Source organism: Dama dama, chromosome 7 (genome assembly GCF_033118175.1).
Source record: "Dama dama isolate Ldn47 chromosome 7, ASM3311817v1, whole genome shotgun sequence".
Lineage (NCBI taxonomy): Eukaryota > Metazoa > Chordata > Mammalia > Artiodactyla > Cervidae > Dama > Dama dama.
In genome coordinates, this window is record NC_083687.1 from 17760348 (window position 1) to 17773384 (window position 13037).

At 56.4% G+C, this 13037-nt stretch overlaps 1 protein-coding gene and 1 pseudogene across 4 annotated transcripts in view; one reads left to right on the forward strand and one right to left on the reverse strand.

Moving 5' to 3' along the window:
* Nucleotides 1–198: 198 nt before the first annotated feature.
* On the reverse strand, nt 199–1232 carry LOC133059231 (large ribosomal subunit protein eL21-like; annotated as a pseudogene).
* Nucleotides 1233–6359: 5127 nt separating this feature from the next.
* FOXP4 (forkhead box P4) overlaps nt 6360–13037 on the forward strand; it is a 50658-nt gene continuing 43980 nt past the window's right edge. For all 4 annotated transcript variants that reach the window (XM_061146678.1, XM_061146680.1, XM_061146679.1 and 1 more), the window contains exon 1: nt 6360–6487. The gene's annotated coding sequence lies outside the window, so the exon portion shown is untranslated. The remainder of the gene's footprint in view (nt 6488–13037) is intronic.

Here is a 13037-nt window from a genome sequence, read left to right on the forward strand (position 1 = left end):
CAAAAAACACAGAGTATTCCCAATCCCCCAGGAACCCCAAGTTATCCCCCCACCTAAAGCTGCCACTCTCCTGAGTTCTATCTTGTCAATTTCGTTCCATCGATTTTTGAATTTCAGATAAGTAGAATTTCTCTCTGTGACTGGCCCTTTCTTTTTTTTTTTTTTTGCACTCCAGGTCTTTCAGATTCTTTACACCCATCATGTCATGAACTCACAGGGGATGGGCTCCAACAGTTCAGGCTTCTTTCCATCGGTTTTCATGAAGTGTGCTTCTCTGGGTGGAGCAGGCTGGCGCTTCAGTTGAATCTAAGTATCTTTCTCTTTAGCTTCCTTCTTTTTTCTTTTTGGTTGGGGAGGGAGCGTTGATTGAATTATTTTTTGCTGCACTGGGTCTTTGTTGCTGCGTGAGGAATTTCTCTAGTTGCCATGAGTGGGCGCTACCCTCTAGTTGTGGCGCGCGGGCCTCTCATTGCGGAGGCTTCTCTTGTGTTGGTGTGTGGGCCGGAGGCTCAAGGGTTTCAGAGTCAAGGCACCCAGGCTTACTTGCTCTATGGCATATGGCATCTTCTCGGGCCACAGATTGAACCCATTCCCCCTGCATTGGCAGGTGGATTCTTAACCACTGGACCACCAGGGAAGTCCTTCCTTCTTTGTTCTGATCATTTTCCTTCACAAATTTCAGGAAGCTATCTCGGCTCTTAGAGTGCTTAATATGTTCTAGGCGTGCGTGTGTGCTAAGTCACTTCCGTTGAGTCTGACTCTTTGTGACTCCATGGACTGAAACCTGCCAGGATCCTCTGTCCATGGGATTCTCCAGACAAGAATACTGGAGTGGGTTGCCATGCCCGCCTCCATGGGATCTTTTTACCCCAGGGATCGAACCCACATCTCTTAGGACTCCTGTATGGCAGGTAGGTTCCTTGCCACAAACACCACCTTGGAAGCCCCAACATGCTCTATACGCACATTAATTCTCTTGACAAGATTCTTGCCCTTCAATTGTTTACAATGATGCCAAAAGCATGCTGGGTAACATGGTAGACTCTTCCAGTTTTGTCATGGTACCATTTGGGGGGCATTCCTTTGTGAAGAGTGTCCATTCCCTTGCTATCTACAATACCACCTTTTTTGTAGATTCCCATATATGTGGTCAAAGGACTGACTCCATGTTTTCTGAAAGGCCTAGAGAGAAAGGGGTGGGTGCCCCTCCTCCTTCCCTTTGTGTTGGACATTTTGGTGAATTACTGGAAGATTGGAGTTCCAGCCAAAGGCGTGACTGATTTTTATGCTCAACATTGTTTGTGAGACTTCTCCTCATTGCTGGGTGTGCCTATGGCTTGTTCATTCTCATTACCAAGTACTAGCCCATGCATGAGAATATCAGCATTTGTTCACCCATTCCACTGTTAATGGCTATTGTGAATGGTGCTATTCTACCATTCAATCATTTTAGTATCTGTCTTTTGCTGAACGCATTATGCATTTCTGTTGGTATATACTTAGGTTTGAGCCACTACATAAAGTTGGTAATGTTTTGTTCCTTAATTAACCAAAAAACAGTTTGGGTTGTTGTTGTTATGCTGTGTGGATCTTTGTTCCCCAACCAGGTATTGAACCCCAGGCCCACGGCAGTGAAAGTGCCGAGTCTTAACCACTGGACTACCAGGGAATTCCCTAAAAAAAAGTAAAAAAGGTTTTGAAGGGGGAAAAGAAGTAAGATTCAAGCAATCAGATGAATGGAAACATAAAACATCTGAGTCTAGATGTGTTGGGACTGTGGGAATAGAGGGCACCCACCCCCAATGTCGGGCCTGGTACTAAGAACATACCAGTAACCCACTTCATCGGGTCCCATCACTTCATGGCAAATAGATGGGGAAACAGTGACAGACTATTTTCTTGGGCTCCAAAATCACCGCAGATGGTGACTGCAGCCATGAAATTAAAAGATGCTTGCTCCTTGGAAGAAAAGTTATGACCAACCTAGACAGCATATTAAAAAGCAGAGACATTACTTTGCCAACAAAGGTCTGTCTAGTCAAAGCTATGGTTTTTCCAGTGGTCATGTATGGATGTGAGAGTTGGGCTATAAAGAAAGCTGAGTGCTGAAGAACTGATGCTTTTGAACTGTGGTGTTGGAGAAGACTCTTGAGAGTCCCTTGGACTGCAAGGAGATCCAACCAGTCCATCCAAAAGGAAATCAGTCCTGAAGATTCATTGGAAGGACTGATGCTGAAGCTGAAACTTCAATACTTTGGCCACCTGATGCAAAGAACTGACTCATTTGAGAATAGAATCACACCCTGATGCTGGGAAAGATTGAAGTCAGGAGGACAAGGGGACGACAGAGGATGAGATGGCTGGATAGTATCACCAACTCAATGCACATGAGTTTGAGTAAACTGTGGGAGTTGGCGATGGACAGGGAGGCCTGGCATGCTGCAGTCCATGGGGTCACAAAGAGTCAGACACGACTGAGCAACTGAACTGAATCCATTTCATCACCAGAACAGGGAGGTAGCTGAACCTGGGAAAGGGCATCTCTTCAGGGCATGAAGACCTGGGAGTGAATCCTTGCTATACCACCTTCTAGGTATGTGACGTGGGGCAAGTTGTCTGACTTCTCTGAGCTTGAGTAGTAGTGTAATGTGTGTGTTCAGTCGTGTCCGACTCTTTGCAACCCTGTGGACTGTAGCCCACCAGGCTCCTCTGTCCATGGGATTTTCCTAGCAGGAATACTGGAGTGGTTGCCATTTCCTCCTCCAGGGGATCTTCCCAACCCAGGGATCAAACCTGTGTCTCTTGCATCTCCTGCATTGGCAGGGTGATTTTTTTTTTTTTTTTTTTACCACTTTGCCACCTGGGAGCCCCTGAGCTTGAGTGCCTCACTATAAAATGAGAAGAGCCACTTTGCCTGGGGTGATGCAGCTGAACGGCATGGGAATCAAGTGCCTGGCACACAGCAGGCATTTACAAGCATCAACTGCAGATGTATGTATGATCTGCAATTTTGTGAAGTCAGTATTCTCGTTTTTAGGTGAGGAAACTGGGGTTCACAAAACAGAAAGTGAGTGTTTATGGAAAATATGTGATGAATAGGCACAGAGCTAGATGCTCTACCCAGGCTTTTTCATGCTACCCTCCCAACCCCAAGAGGCATTCTCCCAAGGTCACGGATGAGGAAACTGTGGCTCTATCCTGTAACTTGCCTGGATCACACAGCTGGTAAGTGACAGATGCTGAAGTTCAACCCTAGGCTGCCTCACTCCAGCATCTGTGCTCTTAATCATGGGCTCCCTAGTAGGGCCAGGCCATGGGCCCTGGTTCTTGTCACATCATAGGCCCTGACCCTGGGACCCTTTGAAGAAACAAAGACAGATGGAAAGAGGACCCTCCTGACTATTCACAGTTGCTCCTGCTTAGAAGCCAAGGGCTACTCTTTGGAACTTTTTCCTGGAACTCCTGCATCAGAAAGTAAGGCTTTGGATCAGCTGCTTTAATTTGGGGGTGTGTGTTCTGTATATGTCTTCGGAAAGACCTTGTTTCCTAATTAAATTGCCCTTTAGGTGAGGACCAGACAGGATCTTTTCCTCCCTTGGGCCCCCCACTGTGACTCACAGGGTGCTGGGAATTGAACTGACCTGGAGATAATGGTAAACTGAAAATCAAAGCATTTCTTAGGGAAATCCCTTTGGGCAAGTGAATCCACGTATGAGGTGTGGAGGGACTGCTGCAGGAAGGTGATGGAAAAGGATGTAGTGAGCCAGAAAGCCAGACAGAAAACAGCTGGAGAAACCCACTGGAAGTCACGTCATTCCTTCTTCTATATTGAAAGTCCTTAGTTCTCACCGCACCTGAAATCTCTGCAGGACAGATGGGAAGGAGGTCCGAGGGGCATGGTCATCATCCAGCTGGGCTTACATAGGACCTGTCAACTCCAGGTCAGGCTCAGGCCTATCCATATGCCCTGACTCCTACCAGAGCTGACCCTCCACAGAAAATAAATAGAATCACACCATCAAAGACTTACTTTCTCCTAAACTGTACTCCTCAGGTAACCCACAAGCAGGCAGCACTGCTTCAGAGGCCTCACCGAAGTAGCTCTGGTTGCAATCCTGCTTCATCCCTTACCAGCCAGGTAAGCGTTGACAGGTGGACTTAATTTTTTTGTAAAATGGAGGTCACAGGACTATCTACTAATAGGGTTATGGCAAAGATGAAATGAGTCCTATGCCTGGCATGTGGTATAACCCAAATGTTCAGTTCAGTTCAGTCGCTCAGTCGTGTCCAACTCTTTGTGACCCCATGAACCGCAGCACACCAGGCCTCCCCGTCCATCACCAACTCCCAGAGTCCACCCAAACCCATGTCCATCGAGTCGGTGACGCCATCCAACCATCTCATCCTCTGTCGTCCCCTTCTCCTCCTGCCCTCAATCTTTCCCAGCATCAGCTGGGACATGCTTCTTAATGCTTCTGTTATTGTTACACTGGAAAGGACCTGTGGTATCCACATACAAGACGCACAGGGTCCTCCTCCCAGCGATTCCACAGCTAGCTATCCGAAAAGCTCCAGCAGAACCTGAATATGCCTGTCACACCTGCCCCATGCAGGACAGATGCATAGGATCTGGACCTGGACAGGCAGCACACACATGACAGCTCCACCTGCTTATCTGCACCCACAGAAAACGGATGGCATAAAGCGAGGAGCACACAAGAAGTCTCCTCTCTTTTTCTTCCAAGTCCCCTTGGAAAGGCTTCTCTTCCAAGAAAGCCTCTCTCCCCAGGCCACAGCCCGGGCATCCCTGAGGCACCGGCAGCTCCCAATCCACCGGAGCATCCCGTGTCTCTGCCCGTCTCCATCTGCCTCGGGGGATTTGGGCCAGAAGAGCCTTCTAGGGCCACGGCCTTCCAAGCCTCCTCTCACAGCCGGGCCCTCCCTTGGTCACGGGCCAGTCCGTGACAAGCTCTGAGGTGTCCCTCACCTCTCGTCACTGCAACACACAGAGCCAGACTGGAGATGTTTTGGGGTTAGAAGGCGGAGAGAGAATTTATTCAGATTTCCACGAGTCTCTGCTTGGGGCGCCTGCTACCAGCACAGCCGTCCCCCTTGGATCTGGGGCCTTTCCTCATCCGGACTTCCCCCTCGCAACCCAAAGACACACCTTGGCTCCAGCCACAATCCCTCGGGTTCCTCCCCGCGCACTTCCCCGCCCTCAGGCAAAAGACGTTGAGTTTTGTTTACAATCTAATTTGTCCGGATAATTGCTTCTACTTTGCACTCCACTCTGCCCGCGCGGATCCGGCTTTGGGCCCCCCTTCCACTGGTTCGTAGAGCACTTTATGGGAAATTCCCCTTCCGGAGAGGGAGGCGGCGCGCGCCCGGGGTTACCGTTTCACAAAGCCCAGAGGAGTCTCCCCACCACCACCACCCCACCCCGCTTCAAAAGCACACGCCCCCCAGCCCTACGCTGCGGGGCTCAGAAGGGAGGGGAGGAAGGACACCGGCCGGCTGCGGACTCTGGGGCCCCCCCGGCCACTCCCTGCGCGGGGCACAGCCCGCCGGGAACCAATGAACCGTGTGGGAGCAAGGGCTTGGCCGTCCCTCCAGACTCCAGAGAAAGGCTGGGGTTTGCGAAGCGCGCCTTGGGATTCGCAAAGCCAGGGTGAATCCCTGGGGTCCCTCCACTTCCCCCCACCCCCATCTCCTTTTTACAGATCCACAGCCCTACGTCTTCCCCATTTTTTCGTCCTCTAAAGTTTGGTCCACGTGGTCTCTTTTCGCTCGCCGCCGGCTGTGGGGCCGGGTGAAAGTCGCTGCACCTGCTTTAGGCGAATTATGGTAGCGCTAGAAGTTGGTCTGCCCTCCCTCCGCCGCGCGCCGGCTCCCTCCTCCCTGGCTCTCGGCGCGCTCCCTCCTTCCCCGCCTCCCCCGCCCCCTCCCGCCCCGCCCGCGTGCCGCCCGCTCGCAGCCACTCGCTGCCCGGGCTCAGTCGCAGCCCCTTGGAGTCTGGAGCCGGCCGCCCCTACGGACCGGAGCGTGCGGCCGGCGGCCGGGACGGAGCGCCCCCCACCCCCGCAGCCCGCGAAGAGGGCGCGGCGCAGGCGGCGGCGGCGGCGCGGCGGGGAGGAGCCCGGGCCGGAACCAGGGCTGGGCCGGGGGCGGGGACGCCGGGGTCCCGGAGCCCCGGCGGCGGAGCGAGCGAACAAGCGTCGCGGGAGGATCGAGAAGGAGCAGCAGAGCCGGAGCGAGCCGAGCCGCCCCCAAAGTGCGATGCCCCGGCGAGGCTAGGGCGCGCGGCGGGCGGCCGGCCGGCGCGGCGCGGAGGGAGGGCGCCTGGGAGCTGCGCGGCGCCGGGCGGCGCGGAGGGGCAGCCCCAGCGGGCGGCGGCGGCGGCGGCGGGCCCGGGCGGCGACCCGAGCGAGCCCCATGCCCCGCGCGGGCTGACGGGCCGGAGCCCGCACGGAGCGGCCGGGCTGGACAGGTAAGGTGGCCGGCCGAGCCCGGGGACGCGGGTGGGGGCTGGGCCGGCGACCAGCCCAACTCCCTTGCTCGCGCACTCTCTCGCCCGCTCACTGGCTCACTTTGTGTTTGCAAACTGCCCGCCGGAGACGCGCCGGGCGCCGGGAGGAGCCGGGCCCAGGCCGGCGCACTTTGTTCCAACCGGGGCCGGCTGCGGCGCCCTGACCCTGTGGGGCCGCGACACCCCGCCCCCGGCTCAGGCCCCCGCGGCCCGGAGCTGCCTGGGGAACAGGTGGGGGCTACGGCGCGGCGGCCGGGGGTGAGCAGCGGAGGTCGGCCGGGGTGGGGGTGGGGGGCTGGAAAGACCACTTAAGGCCCGCCATCCCCCAAGAATCTAGGACCGGCCCCCTCCCGGCCTAGCCGCGGGGAATGGGGTGTCTTGGGGGAGCGACCACCGCTCCCCGCCCCCCCCCCCCCCACACTCCCCGAGTAAGACAAAGAGTACTTCCCGGCCTAGACTTTGCTGAGCCGGGGAGGGAAGTGGTGAAGCGGGCTCCCCCAACCCCAGTCTGTCCAGGACTCTCCAAGACGCGCCGGAGGCAGACAGATGGGGACGGGGGAGACTGCAGTCCAACTCTCCGCGTCGCCTTGGGTGAGGAGGGGACTCAGTTTGCCGGGGTCGCATCTCGGAGGTTCCGAGGCCAGTCGTCTCCTTTCCTCCATCCCTGGGTCGGCTGGGAGATAGGAGAGGAAAACTTCTTGGGGACTTGAGAGCGTCTAGAAACGGCCTCTTGTGATTTTGTGCGCCGGTGCTGGAGGGTGGGGGTGACCCTGTGCGTATCTGTATTCGCCCCATTTGGAGAGAGCGCCGCCTCACCATACGGGGAGGGGTGGGGGAGAGAAGGCGGCAGCAGGACTCGGAGGTCGCCTGGGAAGAGTGTCCCGGGATAACCAAGTAGGACCCCCGCCCCTCCTCAGACCCAGGACTGTGGCATCTTCCTGGACAGCCCCCCCTCCCCAGCCGCTTCTACCCGAGCGGCGGTCACCCCGGCAGCGCGCCAACCTTGCACTCCCCATCAACGCCTAACTAACTTGAGCTGAGCCCGGCTAGATCCCGAGGCGCTAGAAAGCGGGGCGCCCTGAGCTGCCTGGGGTCCTGGCCTCCTCGGCAAAGGAGCGTGTGCTTTCGCGGGAGGCGGATTCTGAGTCAGAGGCCCTAACGGCTGCGGATTCCTTCTCTCCAACTGGGGCGACCTCGTGAACACTTGGTCGTCCCACCCGGACTCTCCTGGTTGGGAGAAGAGGATATGGGAACGCCGAGACCCTGAGCCCATATAGAACACCGGGCTCGGCCCTGTGCATTGCCGGCTTCTCTTGCCAACCCCCGCCCCGCTGATTTCCTCGCTCCCTCCGTGCCTGGGTTTAAGCCATCTGGAGATCACCCGCCTGTCTTGCATCCCTGGGCCGGGTCTCCCTGCTGATTGACCTCACAGACCGGAGCAGGGGTTGGAGGTGAGGTGCCCCAGGAGAAAACCCGAGTCTGAAGCTTTCATCCCAGTAGTTGCTGAGAAAAGCCCAGGAGCATTTTGGCCAATGCGGGTTTTCACTTGAACTTGAGCATCTTCATCCTGTGTTAAAGCACGTGCGTGGACTGTCCCAGAGCGAACTGTTATGGGTCTGGGATTGAGGGGTTCAGGAGCACAGTTTGAGAGGCAGTTAGGGTTGGAGCTGGAGGCTCGCCTGGGTGCCCCCTTCTCCCACCCAAAAGGAAGGAACTGTGGGATCATCTATACAGCCTGTAGCCAAGGGAGAGTCTGTGCAGTCCCATTGTGGAACACGGCAGGTAATGAAGACCTCGACACCAAGAATTTGAACCCAGAAATTCACTATTTGCGGGAACCGGGACTGAACGCTATTGGCAGTGGGCATTTCAAGCTGATGACCTTCCTAGTAAGCCAGTGGGTGGGGCGGGGCTGGGGGGGAAGGGGCAAAGGCCCAGTAAGCTTGCCAGGCCCCAGCTGCTTTAAGGAGAGCCACCCACCTCAGACAGCCCCTGCCTCAGCCAACCCTGCCCAACCTGGCAGAAAACTGCTGCGGGGAGGGGAAATCTGCAGGCTTGTTTTGTTTTGGTTTTAACTTGAGAAACTTTGTTTTGCCTGGGTTCTGGGCTCTCTGTCACCTGGCAGGCAGGAGGGAGGCCCCTGGGACTGTGCTGTGGGCACCTGGACAGCTTGCCCGCTCCGGCACCCTTAGATCTGAGCCTCTCAGAAGCATGACTGTCTCGTGGGCTCCCCATCTGGTGTCACTCCCTCTGTCATCAGTGGGGCAAAGTGGCATCAGGTGGAAGTGGCTTTGCTCCCCCACCCCCGCCCCCAACTTGGGATCCCTGTAAGATATGAATCTCTCCTGGATCCCTCCTCCCTACCGTACCCCTCCCCCATCCTAACCTCAGCACTAAGCTGGGGGGCCATGGGAGCCTTTTCTTCTGGCACGAAGTGCTTGATTGCTGGGTGGGGTTTTCTCTCCCTCTCCCGGTCCTGGGCAGGTTTTGCAGGAGTTAGGGAGTTGGTAAACCCCTGAGCCCGGGGGAGAGAAAAACCTGACACCAGTGTGGGGGAATGCAGGGGTGGGGTAAAGGGGCCAGTTTGGGCCCAACTTGCAAAAGGACCTGTCCCTGTCCCTTCTCACACCTGGACACCCCTAGCCCACTCCCTTTCCTCTGCCTTTGGCCAGAAACTTCCTTTCTGGCTGCTGGCAGGTAGGTCCCTTCTTGCCAGGAATGTGCATATCCTGCTGGGCCCCTACTCTAAACACACCTCTTCCTTAGGGGCTGGAAAGTTGGAGGAGTGGTGGGAGGGTCCTTTAATCCATTAATCCCCCAAGGGTTTGCTGAGCCCCTACACTGTCTGGGCAGCTCCCAGGCTGGGCATTGGAGTGCCCAAGCTGTGAGGGCTGGGGTCTGCACATTTTCAGGGTAGGAAAGGCAGACAAGACATTAGAGAGGAGGGTGGTGCAAGGGTGTCTTTGTCAGAAGAGAGGTGTGAGGTGCAAGGAGGGGAAGGGTCATCTCCCCAGGAAGCCTTCCCTGATCTGCCACGCCTGGCTTGGCTGCACCCTTCTTCCCTACGTCCTAATCCTTTGCTGCCCCACTGCTCTGATGGCTTTCCTGTCTCTCCAGCTGAAACGCAAACCCCTCCAGCGCCGCCCAAGCAGGCACAGTGTCTTTATTTTTCTAATAATCCAAACTGTGTATTCTTGCCTGGAGAATCCCAGGGACAGAGGAGCCTGGTCGACTGCCATCTGTGGGGTCACACAGAGTCGGACACGACTGAAGTGACTTAGCAGCAGCAGCAGTGCAAAGTAATACTTGCATCCAAGGGGCTCTAGCACAGTTTCCCTTCAAAAGCTCCCAGCTTCCCAGACCAGGGCAGGATGGGCACTGTTTTTGACTGTATGCTGAGGCTCCAGAATCTGAAGTGGCTTCCTATGACTTGGTGCCAGGACTCTGGAGTTCAGGGCAAGGAACTCGGGCCTCCCCAGGGCAGAACATGGGTCACAGGGGAGAAGGCTTTGGAACCTGCGAGTGATGATGGGACTCTGGAGAACTTAATTAAGTTCTTCAAACCACAGTTTTCTTACGCATAAAGTAGGTCAGTGATAGCAGTTGAGAGCCTGTTTGCCAGTGGGATGGAAGAGCAGGTGTAAAGTACCTAGAACAGTGCCTGGCACACCATAGTACTGACCAAGGGGTAGCATTTATTAGGTTCCCAGCACTGCCAGGCCACATGCTGGACTGGAAATTAATCTCCATTTTAAGGGTTAGGAAAATAAAGCCTAGAGAGAAGAAACAGCTTGTCTGAGGTCACATAGTTAGTGGTGGGGCTCCTAGAACTCCCACCGGTAGGGCTTGAGCCTCTGCTGTGGGGAAGGGAGAAAGGAGGGGATGGGAGGGCCTGCCACTCCCCTTCCTTCTTTCACGGGCTCAAGCCTGGGTCCCCCTCAGCCCTCCAACGAGAAGGCTGGATTTCCCCTTCCTGTCTTCCTTTTAAGGGAGGATCTGGGCTCAGGACTTGGGATCTCTCAGCTGCACAAGACCCTGGAAGGTCCACCTCCCCCCAGCATCCTAAGGTGCTCGTGGACACAAAAGTGGGAGGGGTAATACCCTAGAACACAGAGGAGGAAAAATGGCACCATCTTTCTCCAAAAAAGGGAGACTCCTATGGTTTGGAACGCTGGCTCACACAGTCTTATGGAAGACAGATTTGGCTGGCAGTCTCAAATCATTCTGGGACCCATCTCTGGATGGATCACCTTGGAGAAGCAAAAAGCTCCTTCCCTTGAGGGTGAAGTCACTGTCTTTTTCAATGTTGCCTTCCTGGATTCTCCATGGAAATGCCTACCTTCACCCACGGCTGCCCTGTTGGGGGGCACAGCAGGAACCCTCTATTCCAACACCCCCACCCCCACCCCGAGGCTTGCAGATACGGTTGGCTTGTGAAGTAGCGTTCGGGTGGGCCCTGGGAAGAGCCTGGACTCAGAGCATGCCTGCCTGAGCTAGAAACCAAGAGCTCCCGGCACAAAAGATACTCATTTGGACAAGGCCCCAGTGTGCTGGGCTATAGAGTCAAAGCTTCTAGTGCCTCAAGGAGTGAGCCATTCTGGCCTCGGCCAGGCTGGTGGTCTTCCTTCCTTTGATCCTTGTCCCCTGCAGCCTATTCCCCCGGGCCCAGCAGCTCTGCCTACCTCCCCAGGCCCCAGCCTCTGCCCAACTGGAGCCTCCCTAGCTGGGACCAGAAGCTGGGCGGGGTCATCGATGGTGCAGGGCGTGGGGAAAGGGTCTTTTCTCTCCCACTGGGAGTTTCTGACGACACCTGACCTGGGCCACAAGTGCAGATGGGAAGGAATGGAGGTGAGATGGTGGGTCTTTCTCAGATGGTTACAGAATAGGGTGTGTAGACTAGTGACCCTCCGTGTTTGTTCACGATAGGCAGGGTCAGCGGGTGGAAGTTACCCAGAATTTCCTCAGGCCGTGAAGGAGAGACAGATGATGGTGACTGGAGGGAAGGGTGGGTCAGGGATTGGAGTCCTGGATTCCACAAACCTTGTGGAGCCATCACTGTGTGCGGTGGCCTTCCACCGCTGAGCTGTCAGAGTCTCTCGGCAAAGAGGTTTTAGAAGAGGTGGCTCGCTTGCAACTTGGAAAATCAGAAATGGAGCAAGTACCCCAGGGAGGCTCTTTCCCACAGGTGCTGGTGGTGGGGGGCAGGCTCCCCAGCCTGGACAGGATGCCAGGTCCTAGCGGCTGAGCCTGCAGGATGGCTGAGCTGTGTGGAGGGAAACCCGGCCCAGTGGGCTGGTGAAGGGGCTTCTGTAGTTTTTTCAATCCGGCGGCCAGCCGGCAGACTCCGTCAGATTCAGTTTCCCAGCTCTGGAGCCCAGGCTTCCAGGAGACCCAGGCCGAAGGAAGTTGTTCCAAAAGAGGGTAGCATATACTTCCTCCTCTCTCTCCTTCAGCGGGTTCTTTGGGCAGAGTGTATGGCATCCTGGAATAAAAGGGCGCGCTGCTGGGGAGCATTTGGGGAGGGATGGGGACTCGGGATTTACAGGAGACCGAGGGAGGGGCGTCTGCCGCTGGTGCTTGGGCTCAGGGCTCCTCCAGGCTTCCGCATCTCCGGTTCGGGTCGGGTCAGAGTCTCAGGTGCTTGCGAAGGTTGGATGCTGAGGGTGCGTAGTCGGTCCACTTGGGGGAATCTTTCCCTTCGGAAGCCTCCGGGGCTCCCAGGAGAGGCCGAGCTCCGGGTCCTCGCGCTCTGGCTGAGCGCACCCGTTCTGGATTGCTCACCCGGCCAGTGTTTCCCTGAGCCTCCGCGAGCGCCTCAGTGCGAGGTGCCGGCAGCTCCTCCATCTCTGAGACCTGAGTGCTGGGACGTGCGCGCCGAGTGTCTTCGGCCCTCTCCGAAAAGATGCTGGGGCTTTTGAGAGGTCCAGGGAACTCTGGCAGAGGGGCCGGGTGGCCTCAAGTCTTTCAGCCTCAGGGAGGGTCTCCCACGCCTTGTGCTGACCTCCTTGAGCTTGGGGCCGGTCTGGGTTGCGCGGGTCTGAGGCTCGCTGGTGAGGGGCTCGGGTGAGCGCACCGTTACCCGCTTGCTCATTCCCTCTGCGACCTTGGCCATGGACCATGATGCTCCCCTCTCTGAGCCCCGGTTTTCCTGAGTGTACCGCTGGGGAGGGAGCACCCACACTCCCCTCTCCTGCTCCCCACTTTCCCGCAGCTGTGGATTGGGGGGATTGGGAGTTGAGTGAGAGAGCAGACCGGCCCCCTTTGTTCCACCGCCTCCGCGGATCCTGCCGTACAGGGGCGCTGTGGAACGCGGGGCAGCGACCCTGCGGCCCAGGCAAGTCTCCTCCCCCCCAATTAGGCAGCGGAGCCTGATTAGAGGGGCCGCTGCGCGCCCCCTCCCTCCCGATCCCCATCTATGAAGATTTCCCTTCATCAGAATCTCACATCCTCCAGAAATTAATTTGATGTCTCTTGTTATCAATTAATTGAATCTCCTTGGGAGAGAGAGCTC